Source organism: Ornithodoros turicata, chromosome 7, assembly GCF_037126465.1.
Source record: "Ornithodoros turicata isolate Travis chromosome 7, ASM3712646v1, whole genome shotgun sequence".
NCBI classification, from domain to species: domain Eukaryota; kingdom Metazoa; phylum Arthropoda; class Arachnida; order Ixodida; family Argasidae; genus Ornithodoros; species Ornithodoros turicata.
This window is the reverse complement of record NC_088207.1, coordinates 8,071,282-8,083,899: the sequence shown is the minus strand read 5'-3', so window position 1 is coordinate 8,083,899 and position 12,618 is coordinate 8,071,282. Positions and strand designations below refer to the sequence as shown.

The 12,618-nt window shown below is 45.4% G+C and overlaps 1 protein-coding gene across 1 annotated transcript in view; it reads left to right on the top strand.

Moving 5' to 3' along the window:
• The first annotated feature begins 6,200 nt into the window (after positions 1–6,200).
• The window catches only part of LOC135400186 (calcium-activated chloride channel regulator 1-like), a 456,140-nt gene continuing 449,722 nt past the window's right edge, over positions 6,201–12,618 (top strand). The window contains exon 1 of the mRNA XM_064631923.1: positions 6,201–6,379. The gene's annotated coding sequence lies outside the window, so the exon portion shown is untranslated. The remainder of the gene's footprint in view (positions 6,380–12,618) is intronic.

Below are 12,618 nucleotides of genomic sequence, written 5' to 3'. Positions count from 1 at the left end.
CAGGGCCTAAATTTCTCCAGGTGAGTCATTGTTTATCAAGGAATAAATAGGCGTCCACTCTGTACATTTGTCTTACAATTATGAATTTTTTTTGCCCAAAACCAGCACTGGATGCAAGTTGTTTGACCGTTCTTCCTTACACCTTAGGCCCCTTCACACAGCATTATTGCTTGGTGATGAAGCCAGAATTATTTTTAGAAGAGTTTTTAAACTTTTAAATTTTTAAAAGATATCGGGATTGTAAACCCTGTTTTAAACTGGTCTTTTAAACATTTATGCAATGCTTTTATTAAACAACATATTTATTTTTAACTAGATGCATCCTAACCAATGTTCTGACGTATTATGACCATTGTTGTCGATGCACCATAAAAACTGAAATCATCATCATCATCAATACAGGTTCCTTCGCAATTGTTCACAGGTTCATTCGCAGCCGCCTCGATATACTCAAGAAATGGGTGCAGAACCTGCGCAGTGCCCACAAACATCGGTTACCACAGCACCTCCAAAAAGTTAAACCACATGTGTCACGTGAGATTTTTAAAGGTATTCATGTATATACCACCTTGTGTTAACTGTTGTAGATCTATCTCACCTCTACAGTATATACTCTAAGTAATTAAAACTTGTCAGGGAACTGTGATCATTGTTTCAGTTAATAGGCATGCACATATACATGTATACTATAACAAGGAAATGATTTCTTGAGAATGCACTTCTCTGGCTACAGATGTTGTTTATATCTACTGTTGATCACATTCATGCCGCTCTAGGTTTATCTTCGGCCCCTTGGAACTCCCTGCAGTTGCCTTAGCTGCAGGAGGAGTGCCCTCCAGCATGTCAACTATTTGCAAAAATATTTACGTATTTAAGAATACGACACAGTTTGAAGGATTTCAATTCAGGAAATTTGCAGTGGCACTGAATATTTTATGGTGTCGAAGTGGCGGTTCCTTCAGGATACGAATATCTCAGATGGGAGCAAAAAGCTTGAAATTAACAAAGTGTTGTTTGCATTAAGCACTTTGTAATACACTGAACACATAGGCAGCAAAACAAATATTTAAAATTCAGCATGTATGAGAAAACTAAAGGAGGGCAATTGCCATTCATTGCTCATTCCAACCTAAAACTGGGTGCAACAAATTTACATAGTGTACCTGTACATTGTCACCTCTGAAATATATATTGTCATTGCAATAAGGCCACAAAACAATGAACGTATTGTTTTGTGCCCTCGCATATTAAAATGTAAGATGGGAGTCACAGTTAATGGAAACTGATTCCTGAGACGATGAAAGATGAAAGTCACTGAAAAGGTTAGCCAGCTGTAGGACTCGAACCCACATCTTCTGGAATTGAGGCCTTGTATGTACTTGTCCCTTCTATGTTGTTCCAGCCTCAGAACATCAGTTCTTCATATTCCAGAGACTTTGACGCTGAAGAAAAGTGTGCTAACTGCGGAAAGTGTCATAGAAGATCTTCAGAAACAGTGTCTGGTTTCACGTCAGTGCTACGACGCTCCCCTTTAGATGACGATGATAAGCGTGATTGCAGCGTGCTACACATAACAAACATGAGAAAGTCAGCAGTGGATGGCAGGCCCCCGTTCGGCCTATACGCAGCTCTGCTCGCTCTGCAGTTCTATTCAGCAAAAGCATGTGAGTGCACGAGAAGGACGTTCAATTTGGCACGACCGCGCCTGCAAATAATCAGAACAAATGAAGAAAGAAACAAACAAAAATGTGCTGTACTTCAAAAGCAGATAAGTCTTGTGTCTCACGGAGGCGTTACCACTTTCTAAGTAACTTGACTAAGCTCACATCAATACCTAGATTAACTGGCCAAACGAACGTGATCTAATTCCGTGAAGTAATTATTTGGGCTGCATCGGTGTGTCCATATTTGTGACGCATTACGTCGAAGACACCTCTGTCGTTCACTAAAAGACTGTTTCTGCGGTGATGCAAGATATAAATCACACTAAACACATACGCCTATCTAAAGCAACGGCTGTGATTCTACGGGACGATTTCTTTCTACCATGCGAGTTATCTTTTCCGGGACCGTTCTTTCTGGAACAATTTTTGTGCAGAACGCAGCACGGTAGATTATACAGGGTTGTTGTTAAACTCACACCGCTTCTTAATGAAATATTGGCTGTGAAACGTGCTGTAGTACAAGGCCCAGCTGTGCACTGCAGTAACCGTCTAATTTTAGGAATACAAAACATAACGTAATTAAGAATCGAACAGCAAGACACCCGTGAAACACTATTAGCATACATCAGTGTACTGGCACCTCACAAAATTGCGTGATGACAAATAACGATCAACGCTTGCAGCGCAATAAGTACTCACATGGCGTCCCATTGTTTTCTATGCGCACACATAGCGCTTTAGGGCCCACCAACATGGCGGCCCGAATGCGTGTCTCTCTGCCACGAGCCCCTCTTTCATGCGCGATCCAGCCTTTATACATAGATATCAGTGCGTGTGATTGTGGTACAGCGCGTGCCGGCGAATGCTGTCGCGCAACGACAGCATGAAATGCGCCCATCGCTGCCGGAGCACGGTGACTGACGCTGCACGTCCTCTGCCGCTCGAGTATAAACACCCCGATGGCAGTCAACCTCGTTGCACGTGCTCGCTCGTCGACGTTACGTCGGAGCATAAACAGCCCTTAAAGGTGCACTCAAATGCAAATATAACTTGCTCTCAAATGAAAGTCCGTATTTCAGTTAGTGTGATTCAAACAAAATTAGTTCACGCAACGCTACCGTTTAGAAGAAAGGCAATGGGAAACAGAGCCGTCTTTGGCGACAACGAATGGTATCTCCAGCAGAGCCCTGCACGTGCCCAGGTCACCGACCCGGAACGCGGGCCGGGCCGGGCTTGTTATTGGCGGTGTGGTCCGGGCCGGACAGGACCCGGGCCAACAAAATACGCCAACATCACGGGCCGGGACGGGCCCAGGCCGACCAAAGATGCCAACACAGCAGGTGGGGCCGGGCCGACAAACGTGTTTCCTAGTGATTGAACGAAAACATCTCCTTGAGTCTGAGGAGCAACGAAGGGGAGGACTAGACAGGACGGACACGGGGCAAGAACCGATCGTATACACCACGTACGTATACACCAGCTTGCTTGCCTCCTCTACTTATGTTTCCTAGAGTCAGGCTCGACCGGGTCACTCAGCGATTTCCACACAATGGAGGACTATTAGTTCATATCATCACGTGCATGCGTCATTCCTGTGCATATAGTAGACCTGGCGCTCTCAGACCTCATGAGAGCACACACGGATGGCCTAATCGCGGGCTAGCCTTCACTCATCCTCACCTCAAAGGCGTGAGGTGAAGGTGAGGGGCACTCATTAGGGCTGTCATGAGTGAGTTCGCCCAGCTGTGGTCTTACTACGGGGTTGCACGGGATTGTGCAAGCTGATACGTCTGACTGCAGACCGGCGGTCTTCCTAACATTTTTCGCTTGCCATTAGGACAGTCGCGCAGTGCTCAACTGTCGAAATGCTCAAATCATCTTGTTTTGTTCTTGCTGCAAACGTCACTTTGGCCGGAACTTTTATTTATAGAACACCTACAATTTACAGGAAAAAAAATACTTCAGTGGTTGGAGCGTCTTTTGCTCGGACCCTGGGGCATACGACGGTTGCCTTCCCGTTGCTTATTTCGAAGGGGACTAATTTGAAATTACGTCTTGCTCTAATAAACGTACTTGTATGTAAACACACTGTTAGAAGAAAATGTATATAAAAAGTATAAGAAAGGTATAAATAAGGTCTAGAGTACGACATTTATACCCCATCACCATTGTCTATACCCTGTTTAAACCATGTGTAAGGTATAGATCTCTGATTCTATACCTTCCGCGGCAGCTGAGGGTATAAAAAAGTACTTCTATGTTACGATTATACCTTCAGCGTTTTGTATACATTTTCTTTCGCAACATCTGGGATCACATTAATTTGTGACGGCTCATCTCAGTTAAACAATAAGTTGATTTAAAAACATAGTAAGTAATACAGTAGCATTCTAATTATATTGGGTAGTGACATCTGGAATCCAACTGTTTGATCCCAAAATAAATAAATTTACACGCCCTCGCTTCTTAAGTTGCTTCCCAGGCGAAGGATGGTGTGCTGCCTCTACAGGCTTGTCTTAGTTATTGTGTATATTTGGTAGCGCCCCTTCGCGGATTGTACGCGGCAGCTTTCTTGGTTTTCATTTTAGAACTGGGACTGTTGTGCTGATGCATGGAGCGAAGCCGACGTGGCTCCCGTCCCGCTTATGAAGACTGTCTTTTTACCGTACTTTGAGTTATGTATGGTTTAGCCTTCTGATTAAATGTGTGCAATTAAGTAAGGTCCTCATTGAGATCAGAAAAGATGGTCTCCACCATGTGTAGCCGCGGTGTGTTGTATACATATGTATCTGTTCTCCAGCAAATGCTAACTGCTCCTGGAAATATTTTTCCTAATATTTGTTGGTGTTGCTTCTTGGTTTCCAATTTAATGCTAATTGTTACGTAATTTCTTTCCTCTCCGATTGACATCCATGCTTTGTGAGTTTGTGCGCGAGAGTCTCCGGGTATTCTTTTTTTTTTAATCGTTCCTTTGGTCCTTTTTTTTTTCATTATTTGTAAAAGCTGCGCTGGGAAGCCGCCACTCGGATATGACGCTGAAACACATCGAATATTACCGTTTTCTTCAATTATACCCACAAGGTCTTCAACATATACCCTCAAGGAGGTATATCTTTATACCCTGAGGTGCAAATAATATACCTTCAGGGAGGCATAAAGAGTGTATACCTTGAAGAAGGTATAGCGTTTATACCTCAAAAGGTATGCGCCCTGGGACAAGCCGTTTATACCCCAAAAGGTATAAATTTTTCTAACAGTGCATGCACCGTACTTTTACCTCCTAGTAACCTCCTAGGTATTCTCTGACAGCAAAGAAGAAACACACAACGCTGTGAACTGAGTTACCAACAATCTATGACACTGTGAACAGCAAACCTGTGACCAACTGAAAGTGGCTATGGTGAACTGTATAGTGTGAGCCGAATGTGACCACCAGATGGCACAGCCACCAAACTTTGCACTGAACGTATAATCGCCATGTGTCGTGTGTCTAGTTGCTGTGTTCCGCTTTTTGGTGTTTCCCTTTTTTCTTGTCCTTTTTTTTATTTCTCTGTGGCAACTTGCCGCCCGTCTCGGCAGGCAGACCACCTTCCCTTTCTTATTTTTTTTATTTCTTTACATAAACGATACCCCTCCCCCCTCCCCCCCACCGCTCGTATACAGGGTGTTTTTTTTTTTTTTCGGTACAGGTTTTTCGTAAACAATAAGCATCCTGTTTTCACTTCTATCATCTCTGGGCCTGCGGACGTTCTTGGCCATCTGATGCCACTGTGCCCCTTTGCCCTCTCACATTGGGGGTGAAGGAAAGACGCGTCTCCGAATATGCGCAATGAACAAAAGGAAAAAATTGTGTTCTTCACGAATTTTTTGTGGACGATCTACCGAACGGATTTTTTTTTTTTTTTTGTGAAAACGCTACGATACCAGGCGACCGAAAGGAACAAATGTTCTCATTGGGACAACTTCGTAGGTTTTATAATTAAAAAGTTAATTAACGATTATTAGGCAATTACTCATTCGACGTTTGAGCAACAGATGGCCATGACCGTCCGCAGGCCCAGAGATGATAGAAGTGAAAACAGGCTGTCTATAGCCCTTATAGTTTTTTTTTTTTTTTTTTTGTGAAAATCCTGTATCGAAACAAAAATAAAAAAAATAGTACACCTGTATCACTGATGTATCTCACCACCGCAGCCGCTCAAAAATCACTTCCTGACTCGCGAAATTTATTTATTGGACTTTGAGTTGGAGAGCCCTTCAATTTTTCTCCGCTCACGTAGAGCTCGACTGAGCACTGACAGCTCTGGTGTCAAGTTTTCCTATCGACGTCCTTTCAATCCTCTGCACAGAAGAAGGCACGCGCTCACGGCGTGCACGTCCGTGCCCCGAAACTTTGAGTGTTGGAAAGTTGCGTGGCTTCCCGCCTCGCCAAACCCTGGCGCTTCCGTTGCGTGCGCACTCGCGCGCAGCCGCCAGCAGAGGCGCGCAACGGCGTCGCTGCCTCAGATGCCAGTTGGCGTCCGCTAGTGGGGTCGCGCAGGTGTGTTCCTGTTAGTGTATGCGCACGTGTGCGCGACGTACGTGTAGAGCCTCTCGTCGTCTCTGTGTAGTGAATGCCACTATTCTCCTGTGTGTGTGTGTTGTGTGGTACGTGTGATACAAAATGTGAAAACTGCCGTCAAGGGATATCCGTGTTGCGCTACTTTCACAGGCAGGTGAGTTCACTAAAACCAATCAAGAACCACGAAAGGAATTTTTGAGGATTTTCTTGCGGGATTTGCCCAGCACTTTCACGTTAAGAGTGTGTGGGAATTCCGCAAAGGGGGGAAGTGACATCCGCATCACCTGAGGATTGTCGTACGTATTCATATAGAATATAAAGAACCAGCGTATTCTGTGGTCTAAGATTTATTCTAGACTCGTGGGAAATAGTAACAGGATTGAGGCTTCCCGCGCAAATCTAAGGATGATGAATGAACGCCCTCACAAACAAAGAAATGTACTGTCGAATTTTTTCTCATGTGGGCGAGGCTCTCCAACAACTGCTGGCACTGGTACATAGCCTATCACGTAGTAAGCGCATGGACGCGTTTGAAGGAAGTACGGCAATGAGCGTCATTAATAGAACGTGGGGTTTCTCAAAAGTCGTTTTTCGGATTTTGTACGCAAGATACGTGCGCACTTTTTACTCGTTATTTTTATTCGTTACTCGTTAATCTTACTGAAACCGTTTCGCGAACAGTTTGCACGCAGCCCGAACAGAGGATGACATTCTAAGTGACTTCCTGTCCTCGATGGTCAACCACCATGTCGTTCGGGAACTATTTGAAGGAAATAACTCACTATTATAGCCTTTTCGGGCAGAAATTAAAGTCACGGAACTTTTCTGTTTGAAGACGTCACTTGAGCGGTCGGTTTTACCTAACAAGCTGAGGGGCGTGTACCAATACAATACTGAGTAAAGCTGCGTTCACTCAGGATTTCCGAAAACGTACACCAAACGTACTAGCGTGCCATAGACTGAAAACAGAGATCAAGAAAACAGCTTGAAAACAACACTCGTACGTTATATGTCAATGGTCATGTCCTGATAGGAAAGTACATTAATTCGCGATTAGCCTTTGTCTGGGGAGCGGGGGGGGGGGGGGGGGGGGGGGAGGGGGAGTACACCCGAAAAATGGTTCCGCTCTACAAAAAGCACTTCCACGCTATCTCTTCTCGATTGTCGAGCTCCCATATTAACGGAATTCGAACAGACGTTAATCCCTTCTGTACTCGACAGTCGTTTTTGAATCTACGAGCGTATGTTGGATCTGGAACAAAGGGAATCCCTAATCTGAAATGCCTCTGTGCATTACAATTTTCCATCATCGTACTTTCGGAAACGAGGGCATTCCCAGTATTCCGTAATCGTGCCTTCTAATCCAACCATTTTTGAAGCAGTTGAATTTTTTTCGATCATCCGCTTTTTTGTCGCTCAACCAATTCAGTCGGGGAAAGATACGTCCGCCCTCTGACAGCTGTTCAGGAGAAATGATTGACTGTCAAGTCACTCACAATCTGCTCCATGGAACATGAAATTCTACGCCTGAGGAATATCACTTACCCGCTGTACTCAGCTGCACGGAGAATATGGCATTCCGTTTTTGTTTCGCGTCTGGTTATTGGATAGCTGGGCAACGGATAGCTCACTTCCACCCAGAACAAGATGGAAAACAGTTCAAGGGACAATATATATATATATATATATACTACTTAGACTGAATTATATTTACCTTGCGTTCTCAACCCTTGACGGTAGCACGTAGGTTATCGAACTCGCTATAGCACCAAGGGGTAGAAAACGTACAGACTGGAGGATTAGATAAGTTTTCTGCGCTGTTAAAACAGCACTTCACCACAAAACACGCTCGTACGCTCTTAGATATGGACGGGACCGCATAGCACGCTCCGAGCCAACCATAATCTCGAATGATATCGTTATCTGCCCTGATTTGTTGGAAACGGGTGGCGTACGCCTTTTTGTGACAATTATGTACAGCATAAGTGTCACAAAAAAGGCACTGTCTTCAACAAACCAGGGCAGATTACGACACTATTCGAAATGATGGTTGGCTGGTGATGTGGAGTTGTGGGCTTCACATTAGTGAAGCCAAAATCTCAATTTTACTTTTTCTTAAAACCAAACCAAACCAAACCAATGGTTGGCTAGGAGCGTGATACGCGGTGAAGTTCATTTTTAAGAGTGTAGCCAACTATAATTCCGAATGACATCATTCTGTGTCCTGATTTGTTCAAATCAGTGGGAGGCGCCTATCTGGGACATGCATAATCTGTCCCAGATAGGCATCCCCTCCCATTTTCAACGAAGCCGGACATATAATCACACCATTCGGCATGATGGTTAGCCAGGAGCGTGCTATGTGGGTGAAGTTCGGTTTGAAGAGTGTGTGAGCATTCAGGCGCCTTTTAGCTGACGATGCGACCACCGTCTCTATTCGTACGTTGCACGTCTGCAATACAAAGGAGAGCCCCTAATCAAGTGGCCGGATATGCACGTGATTTGTAATGACTGGGCACCTCAAATACCTGGACGGCGCAAAAGGCGATTTTTAAATTCCACAGTTAGTATAACGCTTCGTACAGCCCACCCCCCACCCCCCACCCCCCAAAAAAAAAGAACGAGAGAAAAGCTGACAGAAGCCGTGAGACAGTACAATCTTTCCTGACCGTGCGGTCAGGATTGTATGCCGATGAGAAGCAACGGGAACACGACGTGGCATAACCGAGGCCCAGATCTTCAACTTCTCGTTACCCCGTAGCGCGCGTTTAATGCACCACTTGGCCCGTGATTCGCTACGAGCTCCCTAGCGGAGACCAATCGCAACGCGTGTTTGCACGTGCCGCCGCGTGACGTTTCGTGCGCAACAACTTTAAAAACAGGGATAACGCTTAGTTTGTATGTTCAAGATTGGGGTCCAGGTAATTATGCAGGTTTTAAGTTGATATCAGATAACAGAAATAAAAGGTATAAGAGTATAAACCTCTTGGTAGCAGTTTTGTGCAAGTCGAAGCAGAAATTTCAAGTGTCTGGCAAAACTAAGGGACTAATTTGCCAACTTGAGCTGTAACATCAAACTGGAAATATTCCCATTTCGTTGTTCGCGCATGTTCCTCCCAGACAAAAACCAATAATGGTCCCTCCTGCGACTCATTTTGTTACTTTTGCGTGGTTCGCATAGGAACCCACTGGAAGGAAGTCGATAAAACAGCTCCACAAATATTTAAAATTTGCGTGCTTCCGAAATTAATGTACCATGTCTTGATGATATTGACGTCCTGAATTCAAAAACGTGAAAACAGTCAAACGGGGTTTTTCTTTTCTCTTGTTTTTCCTCAGGTTTTTATGACATAAAAGGATTCCGTATTACGTGAATTATTTATATAGTGCGCGGAATATTAACCGTTACTTTTAAACACTATTATTTCTACAAACATTAAGCGGTATTAGATATTTTTTAGTTTTTTCGTAGGAAATATATCGTCAATTACATTTACTATAAATTGCCTTGCATTTGCGACGGGAGTTCCTCGTTGCTCCATTAAATTTACCCGGATCTGAACTTTCGAGTGAAGTCCACGTTACATCGGTCAATCCAGACGCCCTTGCACAGGTTCCTGTCTGAACGTGCCATACGAGCGCCAATTCCTCCATAAAATTGGGAGGGCTGATTGAGCGAACTGTACACTTTGTGCTACCGTGGACCGCTTATTAGCGCTTTTGATCATGATCCACCGAAGCGCCCAATTTTTAACCCTCAACCGTGGAGGACACTGAGCACGTTCACGTGCACTGTTCTAGATACGTATTCCAAATGGCTACCCTGAAATCTGCTGTCGACCGACTGGACAACCGCAACTTTGACCTCGTAAAAGTGCTGGGTCCTCGGACACCTGACAAGAGGGTTCATGCTTTGTCAGCGCTCGTGACATTTATTCAGAGGTGTGCGCTGGAGTCAGTCTATTAGGACTGTGTAATTCATTGTGCGCTACTTTCAAGAGAGAAACTGATGTTCTGAGGCTGGAACAACATAGAAGGGACAGGTACAAACAAAGCCTCAATTGCCTAAGAAATCAACGATGAAAGATGAAAGTCACTGAAAAGGTTAGCCAGCTGTAGGGATCGAACCCACATCTTCTGGATTTCCGTCGTATGAATGTGTGTATGAGTGAGCAAAAAAATGTAAGGGTGAAAGGAGGATGAATGAGAGTGAGTGGCTGGTTTGTCGTCCCTTCAGATGACGCACCCCGAAAGTCGCTGGAGAGGCGCGTTAGCTTAGCTCAATTGGTAGAGCCCTGGACCGGTAATCCAGAAGATGTGGGTTCGATCCCTACAGCTGGCTAACCTTTTCAGTGACTTTCATCTTTCATGCGCTACTTTAACCGGAGATTTTGGCCATTGGCCGATAGTTATCGCGAAAGTGTGCGTGTGTGTGTGGGGGGGGGGGGGGGGGGTCTCCTTTTTTTTTCCACCTTTTGGGGGGAGGGGGTCTGTTTACGGGGAGTAGCCGAATTTGTCGTGTGACAAATTCAACCTCTCCCTATACACTCTAAGAACAGAGCTTCACCGCATAGCCCGTAGCGCGCCAACCATTGCCGCGAATTATAGGGTTATCGCTTCTTATTCGAGGAGAGAGGGGGGCGTACGCCTTTTTGTGGCAATTTGGATATCTGGCAACTGGTAATTGCCACAAAAAGGCGTACGCCTCCTCCCCTCTCCTCGAATCCAAAGCGATAACCCTATCGTTCGCGACAATGATTAACGCACTACGTGCTATGTGGTGAAGTTCTGTCTTTAGAGTGTTCTATTTTTGCTTCATTAACATCATCATCGCTGTGGTAAACTTCATCCTCATTCACTGGCTGTCCGGCTCTCTCCATTGCTTGTCACTTCTGTTCAAGTTTTGGATTGTCCCTCGTCACTGCCCAACAGTTGACAGCATGAAGGAATTTTCTCTCTACCATCCGAACCCTTATAGCACACTCTTAAAAATGAATTTCACCGCATAGCACGCTCCTAGCCAACAATCATCCCGAGCGAAATCCCTTTTTTCACATCATTTGTTGAAAACGGAAGGCGTACGCCTTCCTGTGACACTTATGACACAATGTTAATTGTCACAAAAAGACGTACGCCCTGCGCTTTCCACAAATCAAGAGCGCTGCACATCACTCTGTTGACCTCAGCGGCGAAACATCTCACTGCATCATCATGACTTATTTGTTGTTGTTGTTTAAGAGTGCACGCAATATCTACAATATCTACAATCCACAATATATCCACAATATCTACAGGATCCGCCTGTGCCTTCGTTGTACCAGCGTCGAATACTGCGCGCAGTACTCGACTATTGCATCGTACTTCATCGACAGCAGCAGAGCTACACGCTCTTCTTCTAGCCATGGAGCATATCTCGTGCGCGCCTTCCAAGGGAAAATGGGTGATTTTGTGTGATTCTAAAGCCGCTTTGCAGACCCTTATGACACCGGGTACACACCACCTCTCAGCTCCTGTACTGAATGACATACTAGTAGCGCACCAAAAAGCAGTGATCGCTGGCCATGACGTGATTTTCCGGTGGATACCTGGCCACTGTGGGATCACCGGACATGATGCGGCCGACCACAACGCCGGGAAAGCACATGGAAATAGTACATTCCGCAGTGTTTACTTCACGAAGGCGGACGCCAAGAGTGCCTTAAAGTCTCTGAGCCATAAGATCAATCAATGAGTCAAAAGATCAATGGTTTTGTGGCGAGGCTGGATCTTCCCTTCTGCACCGGGTTGACCCCGAACTAGCCCTGGTCCTCCCAACATCCAAGCCACGGCAGCTTACGTCATTGTTTCACAGGCTCCGGCTCAATGTACCATACAGTGCAAGACTCCTGTACAGGCTTGGGAAGGCGGACTCTCCTAATTGTCCAGTCTGTGGCTCAATCGAAGACGTCGAACATATTATAGTTACGTGCCCAAGATACTCTGAGCGTCGTGACAGACTTGTAGCCGCGTTAGGCCGGGTTGACAATCTACCCTTCGGAGTGCAGAAGGTGCTGGGCCCATGGCCAACGAGCACTCAACTGCCAGCTTTGCGAGCCGTTACACAGTTTTTAAGGGACACCAAGCTGTTAGACGGGCTATGACCCTGTCTGTGGCGTTCGTCGCCGCTTCGCGACATCTCCAGTGGGTGTGGGTGGATGTGTCTGGCATTCCTTTCCTTAGGTGATCTGGGGTAGCCGGCCCTCGTGATAAGGGCTACAATCCCCTTTTTTTTTCTTTCAATCATCATCATCATCAAGAGCGCACGCTCTGCGCGAATCATTGCTACGAGGGATAGGGTTGTCCCTTCGGATTCCAAGGTAGAGGGGGGCGTACGCCTTTTTGTGTCAATTATCA